A 26,028-nucleotide genomic window follows, 5' to 3' on the forward strand; every position below is an offset into this window, starting at 1 on the left:
AACTTCAAATCTATGCACCAATTCAAAATCTGATTTAACAAACTGCTCTTATTAAAGTCAATTGGCGAGCATTCCATTATAAAAACAAATGAAATCTTCCCCGTCTACGAGATAAATAATTTTCTCCCCACACCTAAGCGGGAGGCATTAGCTTAACGGGTAACGATCTAAATTATGTATTAAACTCAATTACTTTTTATTACCGCTTTCCAATTAGAGTTCCCTGATTGACTCACACGGCGTGGAGACTCCTCCCGGGCAGTCCCCAATCCTCCCGGCCCCTGGATCTGGCTGTGCAGACGCCATTTGCCCCCAGCTTAATTGAGCATGTCTCTCCCTCGCTCTAAGGAGAGAGTGAGGCGTGGCTTCTGCTGGAGAATGAACACGGACGGCGGCGGGATCACCGACTAAATCACCGTCTAAATCTGCCAGAGCCACTCCTGGCAGCCACTTCTGAGGCTGCCATATCTCCCGGCCCTCTAGAGAGAGCTCCTGAAATCTCCAGTATCGTGAGGGCAGCTCTGTTGAGCCTGCAGCCTCTATAGGTGCAAGCAGCGTGCTGCTGCTCTGATGAGTGTCTCCCTGTCTTCAGAGGCACCAGTCCCCCAGCTCCTGCCCTGCACTGGCCATGCCTCAGCCGACATTGCACCACCGTGGACTCCCCTGTGTAACCAAGAGCTTTCCTTATAAGAGTCCAGACTCTCTGAGAAGGGCTGTGTTCTTGGGCATATTTCTCAAACACCAGGGACAAATTCCTTTTAAAATGAAAAAGCGTGTAGACTGCCAAGTGCAAAAATGCTACTTGTGAGGGACCACTGCACAGTGATTGCAGAGGCCAGCTTGCCCTGCAGAGCCGGCCGTGGCCATCATGGAAGCCGGGGAGCTGTGGGAACGCCCATTCCTTAGAGTCGCTGCGTGCCCACCATGAGCTGCTCTGAGCAACATGGCGGGAGCTGGAGGATGGGGCCAGAAGGGGCTCGAGGATGAAAGCACGCCAGGAGGGAGACGTGACCGGGTGGCCTGCTGCAGGTGGCAGATGCCTGGGAACACGGAGCGCAGGTGGGTGGGGGAACTAGGAGCACCAGATGGGGGTCTGGGCGAGAATGTAGCTCTGAAATGGCACCGTGAGGGAGGCGAGGGGTCAGTCATTCTGAGATTAAAGGAAGGGGTCCCAGCAGGGCAAACCACCAAGACAAAGGCGCTAAGCCCCCGTCTCAGGGTGGGGGTGGCAGCGGGTGGGTCAGCCACCTTCAGGCTGGGCTTCAAGAGAGGCCTCAGAGCTGGCACCAGAGGCCCCCTCTGCCCCTGCCTCTGACTGCAGGAAGAATAAAAAGGCTGGAAAGAGGACCTGGCCGAGTTACACAGAGGAGCCCCCTCAGCCAGAAAGAGCCAGGGGAGTGAGAAGCCGGAGAGCTGCTCGTGAGTTGGGGGCGCTACAGGCAGGGTCCCTGCTTGTTCCTGAGTCTTGGCTTGGATGTGGCTTAGACTCGAACTTCCGTGTCCACCCGGGCCTCTCTGAGTGACCCTGACAGGGACCAGGGGCCCAGCAGCCCACACATTACCCTTGATTGCCACGAGGTGGTGGTGGGAACTCCCAGGGCACCAGGAAAGGGGGCTGGGCTTGAGCTGCCAGGTAGGGGCCCCTTGTGAGGCTCGGGGTGGGTGGGGCTGGGGTGGAGCTGGCTGGGCCAAGAAGAGAGCTTCGGTGCCTTCACTGGGGATCCCCAGACCGGGCATTCCAGGAAGCAGGTGCTGCACCATGACAGCCACTGCTGCCACCCCACCTGGGTCCCAGAACAAGCCCTGCCAGCCCACCCCAGAGGCCAAGGGACAGGTAGGTGAGCCACAGAGGAGGCGGAAGGGACCCGAGGGCACCGAGACAGAGGCTTAAAAGGCCAAGTCTAGCTCTAAGTCCTGGAATCCAGCAGCCAAACGTCCCAGCACCCGGCCACAGTGACACCCAGAGAGCAGCCCCCTAGCAGTGTCACTTGGGTGGTAATGCGAGAAAGCCCTGTCCTGTTTGTGTTCAGGGCCTGGAAGGCCTCCGTGAACTGGCTGCACAAGCCTGGGACTGTGGCACTCTCAGAGGACCTGCCTGGCCTCTTCATGAGGACGAGGGTCTCATTTAACCCTCAACATATCCCACAGGGCCGGATTGACCTTCTCACTTCACTGGAGAGGGAGAAGAACCAAGGGAGTCTCAGGACTAAGGCACCCCTCCGGGCATCAGGTGTGCAGGGGCCGAGCTGGGATTCCAATTTTGGGTCACAGCCGGCTCTAGGTTCCGCAGCAGTTTTAGGGGTGACATTACCGAGGTCCTTGTGGGCGGGAGAGGGAAGTGTGATGGGGCGCAGAGTAGGCCACGGTGGGGTGGGGAGGCGTCGAGGACGATGAGGTGTCAGCTGGGCATTGAGGGATGGTGGGGCTCCATCCAGCAGAGGTGGGAGGTGTGAGTGTGGTGGGGGGATGGGTGTGTGAGGTGGTTGGGTTTGTGTGTATGTGTGATGAGTGTGTGTGTGTGTGGTGCATGGTGTCTGTGTGATGGGCCAGTGTGTGTGGCTGTGTGCAGGTGGATGTGTGATGAGTTTGTGTGTGTGTGTGGTGTGTGTGATGAGTGTGTAATGAGCATGTGTGATAAGCATATGTGTGATGTGTGTGAGGAGTGTGTGTAATGAGTGTGATGAGTGTGTATGATGACTGTGTGTGTTGTGTGATGAGTGTGGCAATGAGTGTGATGAGCATTTGTGTGGTGTGTGATGGGTGTGTATAATGAACATGTGTGTGCTGAGCATGTGTGTGGTGTGTGTGATGAGTGTGATGAGAATGTGTGTGGTGTGTGTGCAATGGGTGTGTGTGATGAGTGTGTGTGTGATGTGTGTGGGGAGTGGGGATGGGTGCAGGTGGAGGTGTGTGTCTGTGATGAACGTGTGTGTGGTGTGTGTGTGATGAGTGGGTGTGTGGTGTGTGTGTGATGAGTGGGTGTGTGGTGTGTGTGATAAGCATATGTGTGATGTGTGTGTGGTATGTGTGCAATGGTGTGTGTGATGAGTGTGTGTGTGATGTGTGTGGGGAGTGGGGATGGGTGCAGGTGGAGGTGTGTGTATGATGAGCATGTGTGTGATAAGCATGTGTTTGGTTTGTGTGTGAGTGTGATGAACGTGTGTGTGGTGTGTGTGTGATGAGTGTGTGTGATAAGCATGTGTGTGATGTGTCTGTGGTGTGTGTGCGATGGGTGTGTGTGATGAGTGTGTGTGTGTGATGTGTGTGGGGAGTGCGGATGGGTTCAGGTGGAGGTATGTGTGTGATGAGCGTGTGTGTGTGTGTGTGTGTGTGGCATGTATGGGGAGTGAGGATGGGTACAGGTGGAGGTGGATGTGCTCACCAGCCAGGTTCTCAGGCCCCGGTGCTAGTGCTGTACCTGGCACAGGAGGTCGGAAGGACCATTTCTCCTCCCACTAGCCAGAGCAGTGTCTGGCTTTGTCTCTCCCTTCGCCACTGAGTACCCTCAGCCAGGTGATGTCATCTCCGCAGGCCTCACCCGCTTTTCTGCTCCTCCCTGTGGACTGTGGGGTCAGCACAAAGACTCCATCTGGCTACCCCGTGACCCCTCTGGCCACGCCTGCCTGCTGGAGACTCTTCCTCGCATCCTCCGAGCCAGGCCAGGCGTGGCCTTGCTGGGCAGCCCTCCTCTTCCTGCGTCCACCCTCCGCGTTTCAGTGGCTCCATCCTTTATGCCACCAACGACCCCTGGACATCCCTCAGTCCCTCCAGAGACAGTGTGGTTCACAGGGCTGGTGTGCTGAACAAAGGCTGAGCTTGGGCAAGCACTGCAGGGGCTGGGACATAGGGTAGTGGCCAGGAGGCCCAAGGAGTCCTGTCTAAGAGGAGACAGGCCAGGATCTCAGGCTCAAGCCCTTGAGCCCTCTAGAATGCCTAGCCCTGTGCTGGACTCTGAGGGGCCACAGGCAGAGAGAGAACCTGGCCTCAGCCTCTGAGACTGGGGAGCCCTAGTTCAAGTGTGTGGGCCAGGCAGAAGAGAGCCCTGAAATTGGAGCAGTCAAGGAAAGCTGCCTGGAGGAGGCGGCCTTGGAGTCACAGCTCAGTGGCACCTGAGAAGGACGGCCAGGTCCTCTGCCCCGGGGCCTGCATCCCTGTCCATCAGCATACCTCAGGGGAATGGCCGGGAGCTGCAATGACAATGACAGATGGCGGGAAAGTGCTGTCCCCACAGCGGGCATGGAAAACCACCGGCCTTCACCCCGTCTCGCACAATCTCTGAAGTTTGCTTTTTGTTTGTTTGATTAATTCTTCGATGTTCAGGAAAGAAATTAATTTTACTTATTCCTCAAGCGGTCATTAGAAAAGCTTTTAATGAACACAGTAAAAACCAACTAATTATCGCAATGGCATTTTACTCTAAATAAAATTGACAGGAACCAAGAAGATGGTGCCTATAATTCTCCTCAGTTTATTAAAACCCATTTATCACATTTTATCCTAGAGGAAACTGATCATACTAGTCTGTGATAATTTAACTAATATTTCCTCACTGCATCTAATATGTAAGGGGAGTTTACTGATATTAAAGTCATAATGCATTATATGGAGATGACCTTGCATTCTAATTACTGTTCTTGGTGAGGAATGGGGAAGAGAATCATTCTGTACTGCACACTCCTGATGAAGCCAATGCATGCTTAATGTGAAGCTTCTAATTAGAAAAAATTCCCTTCTCAGTTTCAGCAGAGTTGATGGTCATTTTCCCTCGTGAAATGTGTGCTGGGGGCCTTGGTGTTGGAGCCCTCCCTCTACCCCAAAGGTCGTGTCCGTGCTCCACAAACTCACCACTGTGCATCCATTCCCTGAATGACCACTGTGAACCCACACGGCCCAGGTGCCTCCAGAAGCCTGGCAGACAATTCTTAAGTGTGAAAGAAAGTGTTTGTTTCTGCTTTTTGTTAAAATTCAGAAGTCTCATTCTTCCAAAAACCATACTTGAAAATGTAGCTTTTTATTATACATCTTGCTCTGAGAGTCTTTTATTGTTCCAGGTCATGAAATGTCATGGGGCTCAGAGGATGGGACACTTGATTCACTTCCTAAATACGAGTTGCTTCTGTTGAGTTTTGCCACCAACAGCTCCCACAGGCTTGCACCCTTATCTACATATTCATGCAGAGACCCACCCAACTTCTGCTCACAGACACACATCTCACCTCCCACACCATCTTCCCTGCTTGTGATGGTTAATTTTAGGTGTCAACTTGACTGCACTAAGGGATGCCTAGATAGTTGATAAAACATTTCTGGATGTGTCTTTGAACGTGTCTCTGGAAGAGATTAACATTTGAGTCAGTGGACTGAGAACAGGCCTGCCCTCATCAAAGTGAGCAAGCATCACTCAATCCAAGGAGGGCCTGAGTAGAACAAAAAGCCTGAGGAAGGGTGAACTCACTTTCTTCTTTAGCTGGGACATCCATCTTCTCCTGCCCTCGGCCATTGGTGCCTCTGGTTCTCTGGTCTTTGGACTCAGATTGAATAACACCACTGATCTTCTTGGTTCTCCAGCTTGTGGATGGAGACTGTGGGACTTCTTGGCCTCCATAACTACATAAGTTGATTCCCATAATAAATATCCTCTTATATATATATCTATTCGTATTCTATTAATTCTGTTTTTTGTAGAACTCTGACTAATATAGATTTTGGTACCAAGAGTGGATCTAGAGGACCAGAATTTTGAGGACAAGTTTTCTGAATTCTTTCTGGAGTTTCTGGAATTGGCTCTTTAATCTGACTATATGTAAAGACACTAATGACTCCATTTCCAGTAGTAAAGAGAGCACTGATCATACATGGCATAAACTATAGAGATATGCAAAATATCTGCATTGGATCCTTCTAGTAAACCACTTATAAGAAGTGAGGAGCTACAAGACTCTGTATATGATACTTTTGAACATTTTAGGAAAACTGAGGAATATAATGACATTGGTTGCTTCTAATGTCATTGGATAAAGTGGTAAAAGAAAAAGATAAGCTCAGGGATTCAAATTCCCAGCTCAAGAGTCACAAAAATGACCTAAGAGCTTCTATGTGTGCCCCAAGAGCCTCATCTCATACAACCACAGGGCTGAAGTTTCTGAAAATCAAACTCAGGACCTCGTCCTGCAATTGGCCAAATTATTAATACAATGTAAGTTTAGCTCCCAGCCTCCTGGAGTGTCTACTCTTAAGTGGGGAGATTGATTGGGAAAGAATGGGATACTGTAAGTTGCAATGGGGTCATGTGGGAAGACCCTGATGAAGCTGAGGGTATCAAGCCCCTAAATTCTGATGTTTATTATTTGCCAGTGGAAGAGGTCCCCCCACGCTCAACAAAAGTGGCCTTCACATCCCTAGTGGCAGCAGCATCCCCGCCAACAGTGGTGTAGCCTTTTCACCTGATTTGAAGGAGTTCCCCGCATCCTGAGTCATATCTTCCCCTGAGGTAGCGGCCAAGCAGGACGATGCTGATTATTTACAGGACCCACCCTCACCACCCCTCTTTGCCTCTAGCCCTATAACTAGACCCAAACCCCAGGGGGCCCTGAAGGTGAGGGACAAACCGTGACCCACGAGAAGGTATGCCACACTCCAAAAGAAAGACATGGGTTTTCTAATTTATACATGCAGAAATCCAGGGAGCATGGATGGGAATGAATATTAAGGGTGTGGGAAGATAGTGGAAGGAACATAAAGTTGGATCAGGCCAAATTTATTGATATGGGCTCAGTAAGCAATGATTCTGGATTTCACGTTGCAGCTGAGAGAGTTACAAAGGGCTCAGTTTGGTCGGATGGCTGAACAGGGGTCAAAAGATAGTCTGCCCTGCCGTGAGCAAACTGGAAAGATCCAAACTCCCCTGGTTTAATGTAGAGGGGGCTTAAAGGGCTTAGGGAAGCCGGTGCGTTAGAGTGAGTTTGTCATTTCAGAACCACAGCCACTCACCTGGAGACCTAAGTGCAAGGGGAGCAACTGGATCCTGCGGTGGGGGAGCCCACAGGTGAGGTGGGTGCAGGCATAGCAATGGGCAGGAGTGGCACAGCAGCAATCAGAACAGCCTGGCTTATGAGACTCATGGCTCTGGTCCATTATCATGGGGCTCCTGGAAAGGAATTTGATGAGAAGCCTACTAAATCCTTACATGATCTGTACAAGCGGGAAAGTTTTAGGTCAAGTGAACAAAAGTCTAAGTCGAATCTGGGCATAGCGGCACATGCCTGTGGTCCCAGCTACTCAGGAGGTTGAGGCAGGGGATCTGTTGAGCCTGGGAGTTTGAGGCTGCAGTGAGCTATGATCACATCACTACACCCTAGCCTGGGTGACATAATGAGACCCAGTCTCTAAAAACAAAAGTCTAACTCAAATAATAAAATCATGACTCTCAAAGCACAGAGTCATGGCCCTTCAATCAATCTGACCTGAGCCAATCTACAGACTCAGAACAAGCGAATGAAGGGACGACAGTGTCCCCCTGGGAAACAACTCTGTACACTACCCAAAATGTATACTCTTAATCTTTTCCCCAGCCTTCCCCAAAGGGACCTACCTTACCTTTTACCAGGTAACTGTGCACTGGGGAAAAGGAAATACTCAGACCTTTCAGGGACTGCTGAACTCTGGCTCTGCACTGACATTGACTCCAGAAGATTGAAAAGGTCTCTGGCCATCCAGGCAGAGTAGGGGCTTATGGAGCTCAATGATCAATGGAGTTTTAGCTCAGGTTCATTTTACAGTGGGCCCAGTGGGTCCCCAAACCCATCCTGTAGTTATTTCCCCATTCCAGAATGCATAGTCGGAAGAGACGTAATTGAGGAGCTGGTAGCATCTACCAGTCGGGTCCCTGACCTGTGGAGTAAGGACTATTACAGTGAAGAAGACAAGTAGAAGCCATTAGAACTGCTCAGGGAAATAATAGAGTAGTCCCCCTTTATCTGCAGGCGATATGTTCTAAGACCCCAGTGGATGCCTGACACCATGGACATCTAAACCACCAAACCCTGTATATACTACGTTTCTTCCTATACTTAAAAGCCAATGATGGAGTTTAATTTATAAATTTGGCACAGTAGGAGACTAGCAACAATAATAAAATCAAACAATTAGAAGAATGTGCTGCAATAAAAGCTCTGCGAATGTGATTTCTCTCTCTCAAAATGTCTTGTACTGTGCAACAGGTAACCTAAAATGTGGAAAGTGAAACCAGGGATAAGGGGTGACTACTGTAAGTCAAAAACAATCCCACATTCCTGGGACTGTGGAGAGTCATGCCACCATCAGGAACTTGAAAGGTGCAGGGCTGGCGATTCTCACCACATTCCCACTCGACTCTCCGATTTGGCCTGTAAGTAACACAGATGGGTCTTGGAGAATGACTGAAATACCACAAGCTTAACCAGGTGGTGACTCCAATTGCAGCTGCTGTTCCAGATGTGGTTTCATTACTTGAGCAAATTAACACATCCTCTGTTACCTGGTACATGGCTATTGATCCAGCAAATGCCTTTTGTCCATCCCTGTCCAGAAGGCCAGCCAGAAGCAGTTTTCTTTCAGCTGGCAAGGCCAGCAATACACATTCACTGTCCCATCTCAGGGACAGTGTCTCATCAACTCTCTAGCCTTACATTATAATTTAGTCTGCAGGAATCTTGGTTGCTTTTCCCTTCCATGGCATGCCACACTGCATTACATTGATGACATTATGACGATTGGACTTAGTGAGCAAGAAGTAGCAACTACTCTACATTTATTGGTGAGACGTCTGTGTGTCAGAGGGTGTTATCTGACCCACCAAGCCATACGGTTAGGTATGCATAGCAACGCTCTCATCAAATGGAAGTGGTACGTATGTGATTGGTTCTGGCCAGACCCTGAATGCTCAAGTAGGTTACGTGAAGTGGCCAAAGTGCCCACGGTCCCCACCCCTGCCCCACCGCCTTTCTCAGTGAGATCCTCTCTCCCAGCCTGTGCCTATGGCGTCGCAGGGGGAGCTCCCCATAATCATTTGACAGAGTAAGAGATGACTCAGGCCTGGTTTATAGATGGCTCTGCCCCAGATGCAGGCACCATCTGAAAGTGGATGCTGCAGAACTACAGCTCCTCCCTGGGACATCCCTGGAGGACAGTGGGGAAGGGAAGTCCTCCTGGGCAGAGCTGCGGGCAATGCACCTGGCTGTGCACTTTGCTTGGAAGGAGCAGTGGGCAGTTGTGCAGTGATGGACTAATTCACGGGCTGTGCTCAATGTTTATGCTGGATGGTCAGGAACATGGAAAGAAGGATTGGAAAAATTGGTGGTGAAGATATTTGGGGAAAAAGATATGTGGATAGGCCTCTTAGAATGGGCAAAAATCATGAAGATATGTCTGTCCTATGTGAATGGCCAGCAATGAATGACCATAGCAGAGAAGGGTTTTAGGAATCAAGTGGACAGGATGACTCCTTCTGTGGACACTGGTCAGCCTCTTGCCCAAGCCACCCCTGTCACGGCCCAATGAGCTCATAAAGTAAGCGGGCGTGGTGGCATGGGCTCAAAAACATGGACTCCCACTCACCAAGGCCTACCTGGCTCCGGACACTGCTGACTGCCCAATCTGCCAGCAGCAGAGACCAACACCAAGCCCTTGATATGGCACCATTCCCAGGCGATCAGCCAGCTACCTGGGGCAGGTTGATTACATTGAATGGCTTCCAGCATGGAAGGGGCAGCGGTTTGTCCTTACTGGAAAAACCACCACCCATGGACTTACAGAATGCCTTACCCACTGCTACGGTGTTCCACACCGCACTGCTTCTGACTGAGGAACTCACTTCACAGCCAAAGAAGTGCAACAATGCTCATGCTGCATCCTGAAGCAGCTGGTGTGATAGAATGGCGGGGTGGCCTTTTGAAGCTCAATTACGGTATCAACTAGATGGCAACACCTTGCAGGGCTAGGACCAGATGCTCCCTGCAGCTTTGTATTCTGCTGGCCTAGGGGTCTTTGTTCCAGAGGCAGAAATGCTTCAACCAGGAGGCACAACCTGCTGGAAGGCTGCTGTCCTCCAGAGCAGATCTGGTCCTTCCAGAAGCCTCCTCCTCCCCACCCAGCAGGGCTCTGCAGGCCTCCCCCTGCCTCAGGCTGCCCCTACTCCATGCCACACTCCACTGTGCCAGCCCCTTCAAGCCCGGCCATGCTCGAGGCTGCAGCTGAATGCACCTCCTGGAGGGGCGCTGCTGATGTCCCTGTTCCCCTCTTGCTCCTCGAGCCCTCTGCTTCCCTCTGCAGCGGTGTCTGCTGCTGGATGTGTCGTGTGTGGTGCTGTGTATACGTGCTGTGTGTACATCCAGCTCAGGCACTGCTGTGGGGAGGCAAGCCAAGGAACACCTGTCCAGTCTCCCACATGTGGCTCCAGCAAGTCCCCTGTTTGAGGAAGAAAGGCCTGAGAATTCCAGTCTCCAAAGCAGGGAACCCTGGGCTCGGGGCTGGGGCTCAAGATCACTCACTTCTGGGGGATGAGGCTGATCCCAGAGCTTCACGGAGCTAAGCAGCCTCCACAGTGGGTCAAAGTGGCAGTGGAGACAGAGAGAGGAGCCAGGCAGGTGTCTCTTCCCCCCAAGGACCTAGAGAAGAGCCCAGGGGCCTGGAGTAGGTGAGGCCTTACCAGGTTGGCCCAGGCCCTGGGGGAGGAGGGGCTGTGGCTGACCAGCCAGGACACCTGGCTGACGTCTGGGCCTCTGGTGGCTGATGAGTACATCACTGCATTTCACACTAAACTCCTAGCAAGGTGCGTCCACACAGGGAGAGTCCTCAGGCAGCTGGTACCATGCACCTGTGGGAGTTGAGAAAGCATTCACCCACTCACTCACTCACCCACTCACTCACTCACCCACCCACCCCCTCACTCACTCACCCACTCACTCACTCACCCACTCACTCACCCACTCACTTACTCACCCACTCACCCACTCACTCACCCACCCACCCCCTCACTCATTCACCCACTCACTTACCCACTCACCCACTCACTTATTCACTCACTCACTCACTCACTCACCCATTCCCTCACTCACTCACTCATTCATTCACCCACTCACTCACCCACCCACCCACTCACTCACTCACTCACCCATTCCCTCACCCACTCACTCACTCACCCATTCCCTCACCCACTCACTCACTCACTCACCCATTCCCTCACTCACTCACTCATTCATTCACCCACTCACTCACCCACCCACCCACTCACTCACTCACCCATTCCCTCACCCACCCACTCACTCACTCACCCATTCCCTCACCCACCCACCCCCTCACTCATTCACCCACTCATTCACCCACTCACTCACCCACTCATTCACTCACCCACCCATTCACTCACTCATTCACCCACTTATTCACACCACTCACCCACTCATTCACTCACTCACCCACTCACTCACCCACTCACTCATTCACCCGCTCACTCACCCACTCATTCACCCACTCACCCACTCACTCACCCACTCATTCACCCACTCACCCATTCAATCATTCAGACGTTCATTCATTCACACATTCACCCACTCACTCACTCACCCACTGACTCATTCACCCATTCACCCACTGACTCATTCACTCACTCACTCATTGACACATTCACTCATTCACCCATTCACCCACTCACTAACCCATTCACCCACTCACTCATTCACACATTCAGTTATTCACCCACTCATTCACCCACTCACTAACCCATTCGCCACTCACCCATTCACCCATCCACCCATTCACTCATTTACCCATTCACTTATTCAGTCCTTTACTCATTGACCCATTCGCCCACTCACCACTCACCCATTCACTAATTCATCCGTTCACTTATTCACCCACTCACCCATTCACTACTCACCCATTCACCCACTCACTCATTCATGCACTCATCCATTCACCCTGTTGCCCTTTCACACATTCACCCCTTCACCCCTTCATTCACCCACTCATTCACCACTCACTCATTCACCCACTCATTCACCCTCTCACACATTCAGTCACTCACCCACTCACTCATTCACCCATTCACCGACTCACTCATTCGCCCATTCACCCACTCACTTATTCACCCACTCACTCATTCACCCACTCACCCACTCACTCATTCACACACTCACTCATTCACCACTCACCCATTCACCCACTCACTCATTCACCACTCACCCATTCACCCACTCACTCATTCACTCATTCACCCACTCACTCACCTCATTCATCACTCACCCATTTACCCATTCACCCACTCACTCATTTACCCATTCACCCACTCATTCACCCACTCACTCATTCACCCATTCACTCATTCGCCCACTCAATTCACCCATTCACTCATTCACCCACTCGTTCGCCCACTCACTCATTCACCTACTCACTTATTTACACATTCACCCACTCACTCACCCATTCACTTGTTCACCCACTCACTTATTCACCCACTCATTCGTTTGCCCACTGACTCATTCACCCACTCACTCACCCATTCACTCATTCACCTGTTCACCCATTCACTCATTCATTCCTTCACTCATTCACCCATTCACTAATTCACCCACTCACTTATTCACCCACTCACCCACTCACTCATTCACCCATTCACTAATTCACCCACTCACTTATTCACCCACTCACCCACTCACTCATTCACCCACTCACTCATTCACCCACTCACTCATTCATCCACTCACTCACCTCATTCACCAGTCACCCATTTATTCATTCACCCACTCACTCATTCAGCCACTCACTCATTCACCCACCCACTCACCCATTCACCCACCCACTCACCCATTCACTCCTTCACTCATTCACCCATTCACTCATTCACTGATTCACTCCTTCATTTACCTGTTCACCCATTCACTCATTTACCATCTCACCCATTCACCCATTCGCCCTTTCTCTTGTTCACCCATTCACCCACTCACCACTTACCCATTCAACAGTTCACCTGTTCACCCATTCACCCACTCATTCATTCAGCCACTCACCCATTCATAATTAGCTCTCCTCTAAAGGCTGCTGTGATCCCAATTATCAAAACCGAACTGCAAGCCTCAAAAAAGAACAGTCAAAATAGTAAAACTAACAGTGCCCCATAACAAAGTCCAAGCATGTTTACAGGAGTAAAAAAAATACCCAGCAACCAACAACATAAAAATCACAATGTGTGGCATCCTGTCAAGGTCACCAGACACGCATGCAAAGAAACAGGAAAATACAAGTCAAATGAGAAGAAAAAATCCATCCGTAGAAACAGACTGAGAAACAACACGTGATCAAATTAGTAGAGAAAGAAATTAAAACAACTATTTTAAATATGTTCCATGTTTCAAAGAAGATAGAGGAAGGCATGAGTAGGTTAAGGAGAAACATGGAGGACATAAAACAAGATTGATGCCAAACTTCGGCTGACAAGAACTGCAATTCTTGTGATGGGAAAAGCACTGAGTGGGATTAATAGGATATTTGACACTGGCAGAAAAGATTTGCGAACTTAAAAACATAGCAATAGAAACTTTCCACAATAAAACACAGACAGAAAAAGTGACCTGCAGGAGAACCACAAATGGATTAATATATGTATAATTGGAGTCCTGAAGGAGAAGTAGGGGATGTAAAATATTTGGAAAAGTAATGGCTGAAATTTTTTCAAGATGCTAAAAAAACCCCAGGTAGAGGTAAAACATGAAGAAACTCCAACAAGGCACACCACAATCAAGTTTTTCAAAACCAGTAATCAAGGGAAAACCTCAAAAGCAAAGAAAAAAAGACATATACACAGAACAAATGTAAGAATGACACCAATTTCTTATCAGAAACAATAAAATCCAGAAGATAATGGAGAAACACCTTTAAAATACAAAGGGGAAAAGCAAATTGTCAGTCTAGAATTCTATACCCAGAAAAAAAACTTAAAAACTACAGCAAAATGAAGACTTTTTGAGATATAAGAGAAGTAAGAGAATTCATTGCTGTCAGACCTGACTTATAAGAAATGTTAAATAAAGTCCTTTATGCAGAAGAAAAATAATAGCAAATGGAAATCTAGATTATTCAAATGAATAAAGAGGACTAGAAATGGTAAACTTGTGGGTTAGTCATGAATGCACATAAAATATAGTAAAGTTCTTTAACATATAAATAATTGACTAAAGGAAATGTGATAACAACGTTGTGGGGCTTATCACATGTATAGAAAGAAAATGTATAATTCAAGAACACAGACCCCGGGACAAGGGAACTAGAACATTACTGTTACAGGAATTTTATGCTGCACATGAAATGGTATAATATTACTTATAGGTAGAACATAAGCTACAGATGTATCCTATAAAACCTAAAGCACCCACACACAAAAATGATGTATAGCCAGTGAGCCCACAAAGAAGATAAAACTAAATCATAATAAATACTCAGTTAGTCCAAAAGAAGTTAGAAAAAGAGGGAAGAAAAAAAAAGCAGATGAGGGAAAAAAGCAAATAGAAAACAACAAAGTGGAGGATTTAAACCCATCACATTGATAATCACATTAAAACTAAATACTATACTTGAAAGGCAAAGATTGTCTTATTGGGACAAAAAGGCAAGAGCAACCATATGCTAACTACAAGAAACCCACTTTAACTGTAAAACTAGAAACAGATTAAGTGTAAAAGGCTAGGAAAAAATGCACCATGCTAATACTGATCAAAAGAAAGCTGGAATGACTATATTAATCACAATGTAAGTAAATTTCCTGGCAAATAATATCAGTGATAGGTAATTTCATGACAGAGGGTCAAAGTATCAAGAGGGCATAATAATCCTAAATTGTATCCACATAATAACATATATTCAAAGCACATGGAGCAAAAACTGATCACACTGCAAGTAGAAATAAATAAATTGACAATTATAGACAGAGGTGTCAACTCCCTATTCTCAGTAATTATTAGAAAAATGTAGATAGAAAATTGGCAAAAAAAAAAAAAAAATAGGAGGCTTGAAGAACACCATCAATCACCTTGACCTAATGGACATTTATAGAGTGCGCCACCCAATAACAGCAGAATACACAATCTTTTCAAGGACACACAGAACATTTACCAAGACTGACTATATTCTAGGCCATAAAGCAAGTCTCAATAAATGCACTAGATTCAAATCAAATTCTCAGCCAAAATGGAATTAAATTAGAAATCAACAACAGAAAGATATCTAGAAATTCAAAATATTTGTCAACTGAATAGCACACACCTCTAAATAGCACACACCATGACTTGATGTATTAGTCCTTTCTCACGCTGCTATGAAGAAATACCCGTGACTGGGTAGTTTATAAACAGAAGAGGTTTAATTGACTCACAGTTTTGTATGGCTGGGGAGCCCTCAGGAAACTTACAGTCATGGCAGAAGGCGCCTCTTCACAGGGCGGCGGGAGAGAGAATGAGTGCCAGCAGGGGAAATTCCAGATGCTTATAAAACCATCAGATTGCAGAAACTGCCGAGCTCTCTCCTCTGCATCCTCGGCCGCCGTGGTCCCGCGGAGGAGCGCGCAGCCCAGGGGAGGCAGGAGGACGTGTCCCTAGAATGCCCAGGGGCGACGAGCTGTCCTGAGCCCCTCTGGTGCAGCCACCTGCCTGTCCCATGCCACCTGCCTGTCCCATACACCCTGCCCACCACGGAGTCCAGGGGGAAATCGGCCAGCAGCCTCAAGCCCGACACCAAGGTGCTCCAGGCCACCACCGAGGCCAAGGTATCCCCCGGCAGCCGATGGGAAAGCCCTTTTGACCGAGCCCTGGAAGAAGGAAGCCCCGGCTGAGAAGCAGCAGCCGCTGGCAGCCCTCACAATGGCGCTTGCCAGGAAGACCCCGGCCAAGGCAAACCCCGTCCTTCTCAACAACCACAGCAACCTGCAGCCGGCCCCCACGGCTCCCACGGTGCCCGGCAGTCCTGATGCAACCCCGGAGCCCAAGGTCCTGGGGACGGGGCGGAGGAGGACGAGGCTGCCAGCAGGAGCCTAGGGGGCGAGGTCCCTGGTCCTGCGAGAACTTGAGCCCCCTGCTGGTGGCTGGAGATGTGGCTGTGGCCGCCATAGCCCTGATTCTCGGTGGGGCCTTCCTGGCCCAGAAAAAATAATACCTGCGGGCCAGGCGCCGGACACAGAGCCACTTCCTGTGCAGATCTCAGGAAGCCAGTGCATGCAGAATTCACCCTTATCTACGTGTACACACACACATTCATTACACATCTACATATGCCCCCAACACACGCACAGAGTGGAGAGGACGCTCGAGCCCACCCTTGCTGATCCAGGACTTCCCCAACCTCCAAGGCAGAAGGAACCCAGGCTCCAGGGTCCACAGCGCCGGACTGGGGGAGAGGATCTAGCTGGGGGACTGCAAGAAAGGAATGGACCCTGTGTGTGGCCCTCCAACGGCTGGGTGATCCTGGGCCCCCAGGGCTGGTCTCTGAGTGTAGGTGGGGGTGCTGGGATGGGTTCTGCCTAGGCCCGGCCCTCGTGGGGAGATTAAAGGGCGGACATCAATTGTTGAAAAAATAAAACACACCAAAAAGCATCAGATTGCATGAGACTCACTTATAATCACAAGAACAGCATGGGGGGAACCACCCCCATGATTAAATTACCTCCACCTGTTCCCACCCTTGGCACCTGGAGATTATGGGGATTGTAATTCAAGCTGAGATTTGGGTGGGGACACAGAGCCAAACCATATCACTCAAATAAGAAATCAAAAGAGAAATTGGAAAGTTCTTTCAGCTGAAAATGAAAACACAACATATAAAAATCAGGGAGATGCAGCTAATGTACACTTGGAGGCAAATTTAAGCACTAAGAACCATGTTATAACAAAAAAGAAAGGTCTCAAATCAGTGACCTACGTTTTCACTTAAGAAACTGAAAAGAGAAGAGCAAATTAAACACAATGTAAGCTGAAAAAGAAAATAATAAAAAGAACAGAAATCAATGAAAAAGTAAAAATTATAAGAAAAATCCCACAAAATAAAAGCTAATCATTTTAAACAATTAATTAAATTGTTAAACTTCTAGTCAGTTGATGAAGAAAAAGGTAAAAAGGCACAAATTACCAATATCAGGAATGAAAGGGTGGGTGTCACCAAATATTCTGCAGTCATTATAAGGAAACAATGGACTATTGTGAGCCACTTTTTTCTAATAAATTTGATAACTTAGATGAAATAAACTAATTCCTTAGAAGCCATAAACTACCAAAGTTCACTCAAGAAGAAATAGATAACATGAGTATCTATTAACTAAATCAAGTTTTTAATTAAAATCCCAATAACAAAGAAAACTGTAGGTCCAGGTGGTTTTCATGGTGAAGTCTAACAATATTTAAGGAAAAAATAACAATTCTACACAAATCCTTCCAGACAATAGAAAATGAAGAGGTACTATTTTTATTCGATGAAGAGAATGTCACTTTCCTACTAAATCAAACAGATATAAGAAATAACAACAGAGACCAATATCCCTCATGAACAATGATGAAAATATTCTTACCAAAATTTTAGCAAATCTAGTTTATCTATATCATGACAAAGTGTAGTTTATCTCAGGAAGATAAAGTTGATTTAACATTCAAAAATCAATAAATGAACTTTATCATATTAGTGGACTAAAAAGAAAAATGCACATGATCATCTCAATAGAAAAAGCACTTAATAAAACCGAACATTGAGTCATGATTAAAAACCCTCAGAAAACCAGGGATAAAAATGAAAAGTCTTCATAGAATAAAGGCCATCTACACAAAAAACAACAACAACAACAAAAATCTATATCTTCCTAAAATTGAGAACAAGGTAAAGATATCTACTCTCGCCACTTTTATTAAACATTGTACTGGAGGTTCTATCTCGTGAAATAAGGCAAGGAAAAGAAATAAATCATCTAGAAGAGTAACACTTTCCTTATCATCTGTGTAGACCAGCCCATGGAATCCATGAAATAAAAGCTACTAGAACTAGTAAGTGAGTTAGCAAAGCGGCAGAGTTCTAGATTAATGTACATAAACTAATGGTATTTTTACATATAACAAACAATCAGAAATTGAAATTTTAAAAATGTCATCATTTCCAATACCATTAACAGGTATAAAATTGTTATCCATAAACCAATAGAACATGTGTAAGACTTGTACATTTTAAACTGCAAAATATTGCTGAGAGAAATTAAAGAAGACCTAACTAAATGGAACATGTACCATGTTCATGGATAGGAAGACTTGAAGTTGTTAAGCTATCAGTTCTCCCAAGATGAGTTATAGATCAATGGAATCTCAATCAAAATTCCAGAAGGATTTTTTTTTTTTTTTATACTTTAGGGTTTTAGGGTACATGTGCACAATGTGCAGGTTTGTTACATATGTATCCATGTGCCATGTTGATTTCCTGCACCCATTAACTCGTCATTTAGCATTAGGTGTATCTCCTAATGCTGTCCCTCCCCCCTCCCCTCACCCCACAACAGTCCCCGGAGTGTGATGTTCCCCTCCAGAAGGATTTTTAAAATGAAAATCAATTATTGAACTTTACATTTTATATGGAAAATAAATGAAGGACCTAGAACAGTGAAAATAACTTTGCAAAAGAAGAACGTTGGAGGACTTATTTATCTGATTTGAAGGCTAAATATAAAGCCGTATCAAAACAATATAGACAAATAGATCAATGAAACACAATAGAGATTCCAGAAATAGACTCACATATTTATGGCCAATGGATTTTTGACAGAAGTACAAAGACAATTCAGTGGAGAAAGTGTAGTCTTTTCAACAAATGGTTCTGAATCCCCAAAAAAGTGAACTTTGATTCATACCTCACAGCACATACAAAGTTTAATTCAAATGAATCATAGACCTTAAACTATAAAATGTTTAAAGAGAGCAGAAATCTTTGTGACCTCGGATACAACATTAAAAGCATAATTCACAAAAGAACAAATTGATAATATGCATTTCATCAAGATTAAAAACCACTCTTCAAAATACACTGTTAAGAGAATGAAAAGACATAGATCAAGAGAATGTATTTTTAAATCACATATCTGTAAAGGACTTCTATGCAGAACACATAAAACTCTCGAACCTCAATAATAAAATTCAAACATCCAGTAAAAAGAGGAACAAAAGATTTGAAAAGACACTTCACCAACGGAAATATTGATGGCAAGTAAGATTATGAAAATATGCTTTGTATCATTATTCAATAAAGAGATGCAAATTGAAACCACAAATTGATACCACTACACACCTGCTAGAATGTGTAAAATTAAACAGACTGACATACCGAGTGATGGCAAGGATGTAGAGAAATTAGAAACCTCCTATATTGCTGGTGGGAAGGTAAAAATAGCACGACCACTTTGGAAAACAGTTTGGCAGTTTATTAAATAGCTAAATACACCTACCATATGATCCAGCCATTCCACTCCTAGAGAAATAAAAGCATATGTCTACATAAAGGTTTGTATGCAAATGTTTATAACAGCTTTATTTGTAATAACCAAAAGCTGGAACCATTCCAAATGTTCATCAACTCGTGAATGCATTAACAAATTGCGTGTATTCATAAAATTGAAGACTCTTCAGCCATAGAAAGAAATGGGTTGTTGATACTGCCAAAAACATGGATGAATCTTAAAATAATTTTGCTGAAGGAAAGAAGCCAGACCCCACAAAAGTATGAGGACATACACTATGCTTCCAGGTATATAAAATTATAGAAAATGCAAACTAACCTATGATAACTAAAAGTATGTCAGTGGTTGCCTGGGGACAGGCTGAGGGTGGAGAATTGCAGGGAAGGATTACAAAGGGCACAAGGAGAGACTGGGGTGATGGGTATGTTTATTATCTTAACTGTAGTGATGGTTTCACAAGGATAAACACACATCAAATGCATCAAATTTTGCACTTTCAATATGTACGGTTTATTGTATGTCAATCATCCCTCATAACACTGTTTTAAAAAGAAATATTAAAATTAAATTGTAAATTATCAAAGAAAAAGATAAACACTAAAAGCACTTTTTAAAAACACATAACTATAAAGACACTCGGATTAGATTGAGAGCAAACTTCACAACTGCAACAATCACGACCACACACAATGGAACAATGTATTCTAAGTGCTGATGAAAACAATCATCAATATGGAATCTATATCCTGCTGAACAGTGTTCAAGAGATAGTATAAAATGACTGCATTTAAAAATCACTTATTTTAAAAAATTCACACATAATACTGTATATATTTATGGAGTATGTAGTGATGTTTCTATACATACAATGTATAGTCATCAGATCAGGGTAATTAGCATATCTATCATCTAAAATACTGATCGTTTTTTGTGTTGGGAACATTCAACATCCTCTCTTTTAGCTATTTGAAAATATATATTGCTGATTATAGTCATCTCACAGTACTATAAAATATTAGAACTTATTCCTTCTAACTGTCAATTTTGTGTCCTTTAACAAATCTCCGTATGTCTCCCTTCCCTTTCCAGTCTCTAATAATTGAACCTGGGAAGATGGAATAAGATACATGAAGCTTGGATGAGCAAAGAAAATGCAATAGAATACAGGCAAATCCAAAAGAGCACTGAGTGTGTAAAATAGTAATACTGACAACTACTAATGCAAGTAAAAAATATTACTCTTTACTTCTATGACATCAACTTTTTAGCTTCTACGTATGAGTGAGAACATGTTTAACTTTCTGTTCCTGGCTCATTTCATTTAACACCATGTCCTCTAGGCTCATCCATGTTGCCATGGAGGACAAGACTTCATTTTTTACTGCTGAATAGTATTGCACTGTGTGTGTGTGTGTGTGTGTGTGTGTGTGTGTGAAATCACATTTTCTTTAGCCATTAATCTGTTGATGGACACTTGGGTTGACTCCATAGCTTGGCTATTGTGAATAGTGCTGCAACAAACAGGGAGTGCGGACAACTCTTGGATGTACTGATCCCTTTCCTTTGGCTATTTACCCAGCAGTGGGACTGCTAGATCACATGCTAGCTCTATTTTTGGTGTTTTGAGGAAACTGTATACCGTTCTCTATCGTGACTGTACCCACCAATAGTGTGTAAGAATTTCCTTTTCTCCATCTCCTCACCAGTTGTTATTTTTTGTATTTTGACAGTAGCCATTCCAACTGGGGTGAGATGATACCTCACTGTGGTTTTCATTTGCATTTATCTGATGATTAGTGATACTGAACTTTTTCCATATATTTGTTAGTCATTTTCATGTCCTTTTGAGAACTATCTGTTCAAATCATTTGCCCATTTTTAATTGTATTTTTTTTTTGCTGTTGAGATGTTTGAATTCCTTGTGTATTCTAGATATGAATCCCTGTTGGATGAATGGTTTGCAAATATCTCTCACCCTATGCAAAAGTTAACTCAAAATGGATCAAAGACTTAAATGTAAAACCTGAAACTATAAAAACTACTAGAAGAAAACACAGGGAAAATGCTTTACGACATTGGTCTAGGAAAAGATTTTATGAATAAGACCTCAAAGCACAGGCAACAAAAGCAAAGATAAACAAATGAGATTATATCAAACTAAAAATCTTCAGCACACCAAAGGAAACAACCAACAGAGTGAAAAGAGAACTGACAGAATGGATGCAATGAAGACTTTTAGAACCAAAACATCCTGAGACACTGTCCCACTGAGGACCTACACACAACACCCCACTAAGAGGTATACTTTGACCAAAAGTCAATTGAACCTGGGAAGATGGAATAAGATACATGAAGCTTGGATAAGCAAAGAAAATGCAAGATAATACAGGCAAATCTAAAGGAGCACTGAGTGTATAAAATAATAATACTGATAACTACTAATGCAGGTAAAAAATACTACTGAACTAAAACCTTATAGAAGATAAACACTAACTTATGATTTAAGGGCAACAACAACCTCTTAACCTAAGAATACAAAAGAATCTCCTTATCCTGATAAAGATGATTAAACTCTATAGTAAGTATTACCTTTAATTGTAAAATTCAGCGCTGCTCTAAAATCAGCTCCATTTTTATGCCTCATTGGGCTAGAGAGTCTAGAAGCACATTGTGAGAAGAAAAAAAATCGTTATAGGGTCTAGGAAGGAAAAAAACTAAGCTATTACTATGTGAAGAACATTTTTGAAGAGGAAATTCAAGATAATCTAGAGACAGCTATTCGAATTAGCTAGAGAGTTCAATGAACTGCAGGATATAAATTCAGCATAAAAATTACTAGCGAAAATTAGATAAGTAGTATAAGATTCCATTAACAGTGAAAAAACAGTGAAAAAACCCACCAGGTTTCCAGAGATACATGTAGCGATGTGCAAGACCTTTCTGATAGGAGGAAATTGGTAAACTTTGTTGGAAGGCATGAAAGAGGACCTAAGTGAACGGACAAATATACCATATTCATGAATGGGGAGACTCAGTCATGATGAAAACTATCATTACATTGATCTAAAGATTAAATGTATTTCCAAAATCTTTTTCCAAAATCAGTTTTTCATGCTGATTTACAAAATTAACATACAAGAGCAATGAGCCAAAAATAGCCAAGACATACCTAAATATAAAGGTGAGAGAGATAACGGATGTCACAACTTATTTGATAGAGCTGCAAGTCTTAAGAGAGTATGATATGGCTCAGGGATGGGTAAATAAAATAATGAAACTAAGGCTACAGCTAGAAGAAGACCCATGATTATATGTGAACTTGATATATGATGGGGGGCATTACCCCTCAATGGGGAAGGGGTTCACTACTTGGCATGGGGTGCTGGAGCAACAGAAAACAAATTCCTCAAGAAAAAATGAATCACAGATAGGCCAACACCTAAACGTGAGAATATAAAGCTGTAAAAGATAACATGAGTTTATACCAATATCACAAAACATGAGGGAAAGTTTGAGGTATCAGACACATTAAAATGTAAAATTCTGTTCAGAAAAGGCACCATCAATAAAGCAAAAAAACTTACAAGCCTCAGTCTGAGAGGATATATTTGCAATCCACATAACCAATAAAGTATCACTACCCAGATCCATAAATAACTCTGAAAATCAATAAGAAAAAGGCAAGCGACCCAATGGAAAAATGAGCAAATGATAAGAAACAATAAATACCAGGAGAAAACAGTGGGCAATAAATATGTGAAAAGAGGCTGAACTTCACTGCTAACACTGAGAAACACAAATTAAAACAACTAGATGCCATGTTTCACCCATTAGAGTGTAAAAAATTAATAAGTGTGATACTACTGAGTGTTGCCATGAATCTGTGGAAATGGAAACTCCGTCTGTTGCTGGAAGGAGGGCAAATTGGTATAACCACTTTGGACAGCAACGCGGCAATACTTAATAATAATGGCAATGATAACACTAATGGTTAATACTTATTGAACATTTATAAAGTGCCAGGCACTGTTAAGACCTGGCATGGAAAGCTGACAAAACACATTCCCACAAGCCAGGGGCTCTTTCTGCAGTGGCCTGGCCACGGCACCAGCAGACACAAGCAAGGCTGCTCGTGGTGTGGTGGGAAAGCAGAATTCATTTGCAAGTTCCCAAGTGGGGAAGGATCACTAATCTCTGCCTCATTGGCACGATGGAACATTCTATTGATGTCCATCAATATGGATAAATTTCAAAAACTTGATGTGAGCGAGAAAAGCAAGTTGCAAGAATCTTGACACTATTTTGCCATTTATGTCATCTTTAAGGCACACAAAATATTGTTGGTGGATGCAAGCATGTGATAGAAAAGGATTAACTTGTGAGTGGGAAATACAGACACCAGCCCTCCTCCATAGTGAGCTGACAACTGCCTGGGGAGCCGCTGGAGCCTCCTTCCGTCCATCTGTCCACCCATCCACAGGAGCCAGGCCATCTCCAGCGGGGGAACACCGGCTAAGGGAAGCAGGAGCCAGCCTTGAGGAGCTGGAACCTGGGGGAAGGTTACTCTAGGAATTCAAGGACTTACGACGTTTGAAATCTACTAACGTCGTTTGTTATGATTCAGTATACGTTAAAAAAGTCAGGAAACAGCAGATGCTGGAGAGGATGTGAAGAAATAGGAATGCTTTTTTTTTTTTTCTTTTTGAGACAGAGTCTCACTCTGTCACCCAGGCTGGAGTGCAGTGGCGTGATCTCGGCTCACTGCAACCTCCGCCTCCCGGGTTCACGTCATTCTCCTGACTCAGCCTCCTGAGTAGCTGAGACTACAGGTGCCTGCCACCATGCCCGGCTAATTTTTTGTATTTTTAGTAGAGATGGGATTTCACCATGTTAGTCAGGATGGTCTCGATCTCCCGACATCATGATCCGCCCACCTCAGCCTCCCAAAGTGCTGGGATTACAGGTATAAGCCACCATGCCTGGTTCTAAGTCTTTGCTATTGTGAACAGTGCCACAATAAACATACGTGTGCGTGTGTTTTTATAGTAGAATGATTTATAATCCTTTGGGTATATACCCAGTAATGGGATTGCTGGGTCAAATGGTATTCTGGTTCTAGATCCTTGAGGAATCGCCACACTGTCTTCCACAATGGTTGAACTAATTTACACTCCCAAAATGGGAGTGTAAATTAAAGACAGTGTGGTTGGAAGGAACAAAAATGCACACAAAACCTGTGTGAGGAAAAGTAAAACTTTATTGGCAGACACAAAAGAAACTTTCTGAGTAAATGGAGAGACATGTTCTTGAATGAGAAAATTAACATGGTAAAGATGTCAACGGTCTCCCAAAGTGATCCAGATGTGCCGTGGAATCCCAGTCAAACTGCAGTTGCATCTTTTACGGAATTTGACACACTGACTGAAATTCACCTGGAAAAGAACATGCTTAGTAAACACGGTTTCCTGGGGGCGGGGTGGGGGGGGACGGGAGGGAACAATGAAAATTGGTCTTGCAGACAAGGTTCAAGTTAGAGATCCCAGAAAGAAACAGACGTATCTCCGCGCAGTGAGGTACACTGGGGCAGGCACGTCCCACGGAAAGGGCATGGTGAACGATGGAAAACAGGCTGCCAGGGGCAAAATCAATGCAGATTTCCAGTCACAAACACAGGTAAATTCTGTGGATTAAAGACATCTAAAGATCTACAAACACAAATATAAAGAATGCTTGATTTCACTGGAAATCAAAGATGTTGATGAGAGTAATAATGAGAAATTGTTTTTCATCCATAAAATTGGGGGGGAAGATAAGGATTAAACTTTCTAACAATGACAAAAGTGTAAGAAAAACAGGTATTTGGCTGCGCGGCTGGTGGTGAATACTTTTTACAACCTTCTCAGAAAACAATATGGAAATGTCCGCCATGAAGGAGCAGAGAAAGCCTCTTTGAGGCCTCTGCTGTAGATGCGGACGCCTGCCTGCACACAGAAGAATCATCCACATCCATGCTAGTTGCAGTCAGTTTGGTAATAGAAAAAAAAAAAAAAAAGAATCAGAAGGGGAAGAAAAGAGAAGCACCTTAATTCTTTGCCGGCAGAGGAGAGCTTGATACACAGCAGCATCGTCCACAGGACAGAAGCCTCTGCAGCCATCAAAGAAAATGAGGTCGAGCTATGTGGGCCAATATAGAAAGCTCCTGGGACTTCGTGTTAAATGTAAAAAGCAAGTTGCAGACAACGCATGAAATATGTATGATTCCATTTGTGAAAAAGCAGCATCGCTAGACAAAACTGTATATTTTATTTCGTATGTACACATGTGTGCAGATCCATGTAAAGAAAGCGGTCCAGACGGTGGGGCGGGGTTGGAGATGCAGCCAGCCCTGCTTTGTGTCTAGATACCCTGGCATGCTTGGCGCCCCGCAGGCCTGAGGTCATGTGCTCCTGCCATAATTTAAACAAATGCCTGAAGAGCAAAAAGAAATTAGAATAGTCAGCTGGACGTGGTCTGGAGTGCAAGAGGAAGGG

The 26,028-nt window shown here is 44.9% G+C and overlaps 1 pseudogene; it reads left to right on the forward strand.

Annotated features, from left to right (window-relative positions):
• The first annotated feature begins 6,279 nt into the window (after positions 1–6,279).
• On the forward strand, positions 6,280–16,170 carry LOC134737393 (cell cycle exit and neuronal differentiation protein 1-like; annotated as a pseudogene).
• Positions 16,171–26,028: the final 9,858 nt, after the last annotated feature.

The sequence above is a fragment of the Symphalangus syndactylus genome, chromosome 8 (genome assembly GCF_028878055.3).
Source record: "Symphalangus syndactylus isolate Jambi chromosome 8, NHGRI_mSymSyn1-v2.1_pri, whole genome shotgun sequence".
Taxonomy (NCBI): domain Eukaryota; kingdom Metazoa; phylum Chordata; class Mammalia; order Primates; family Hylobatidae; genus Symphalangus; species Symphalangus syndactylus.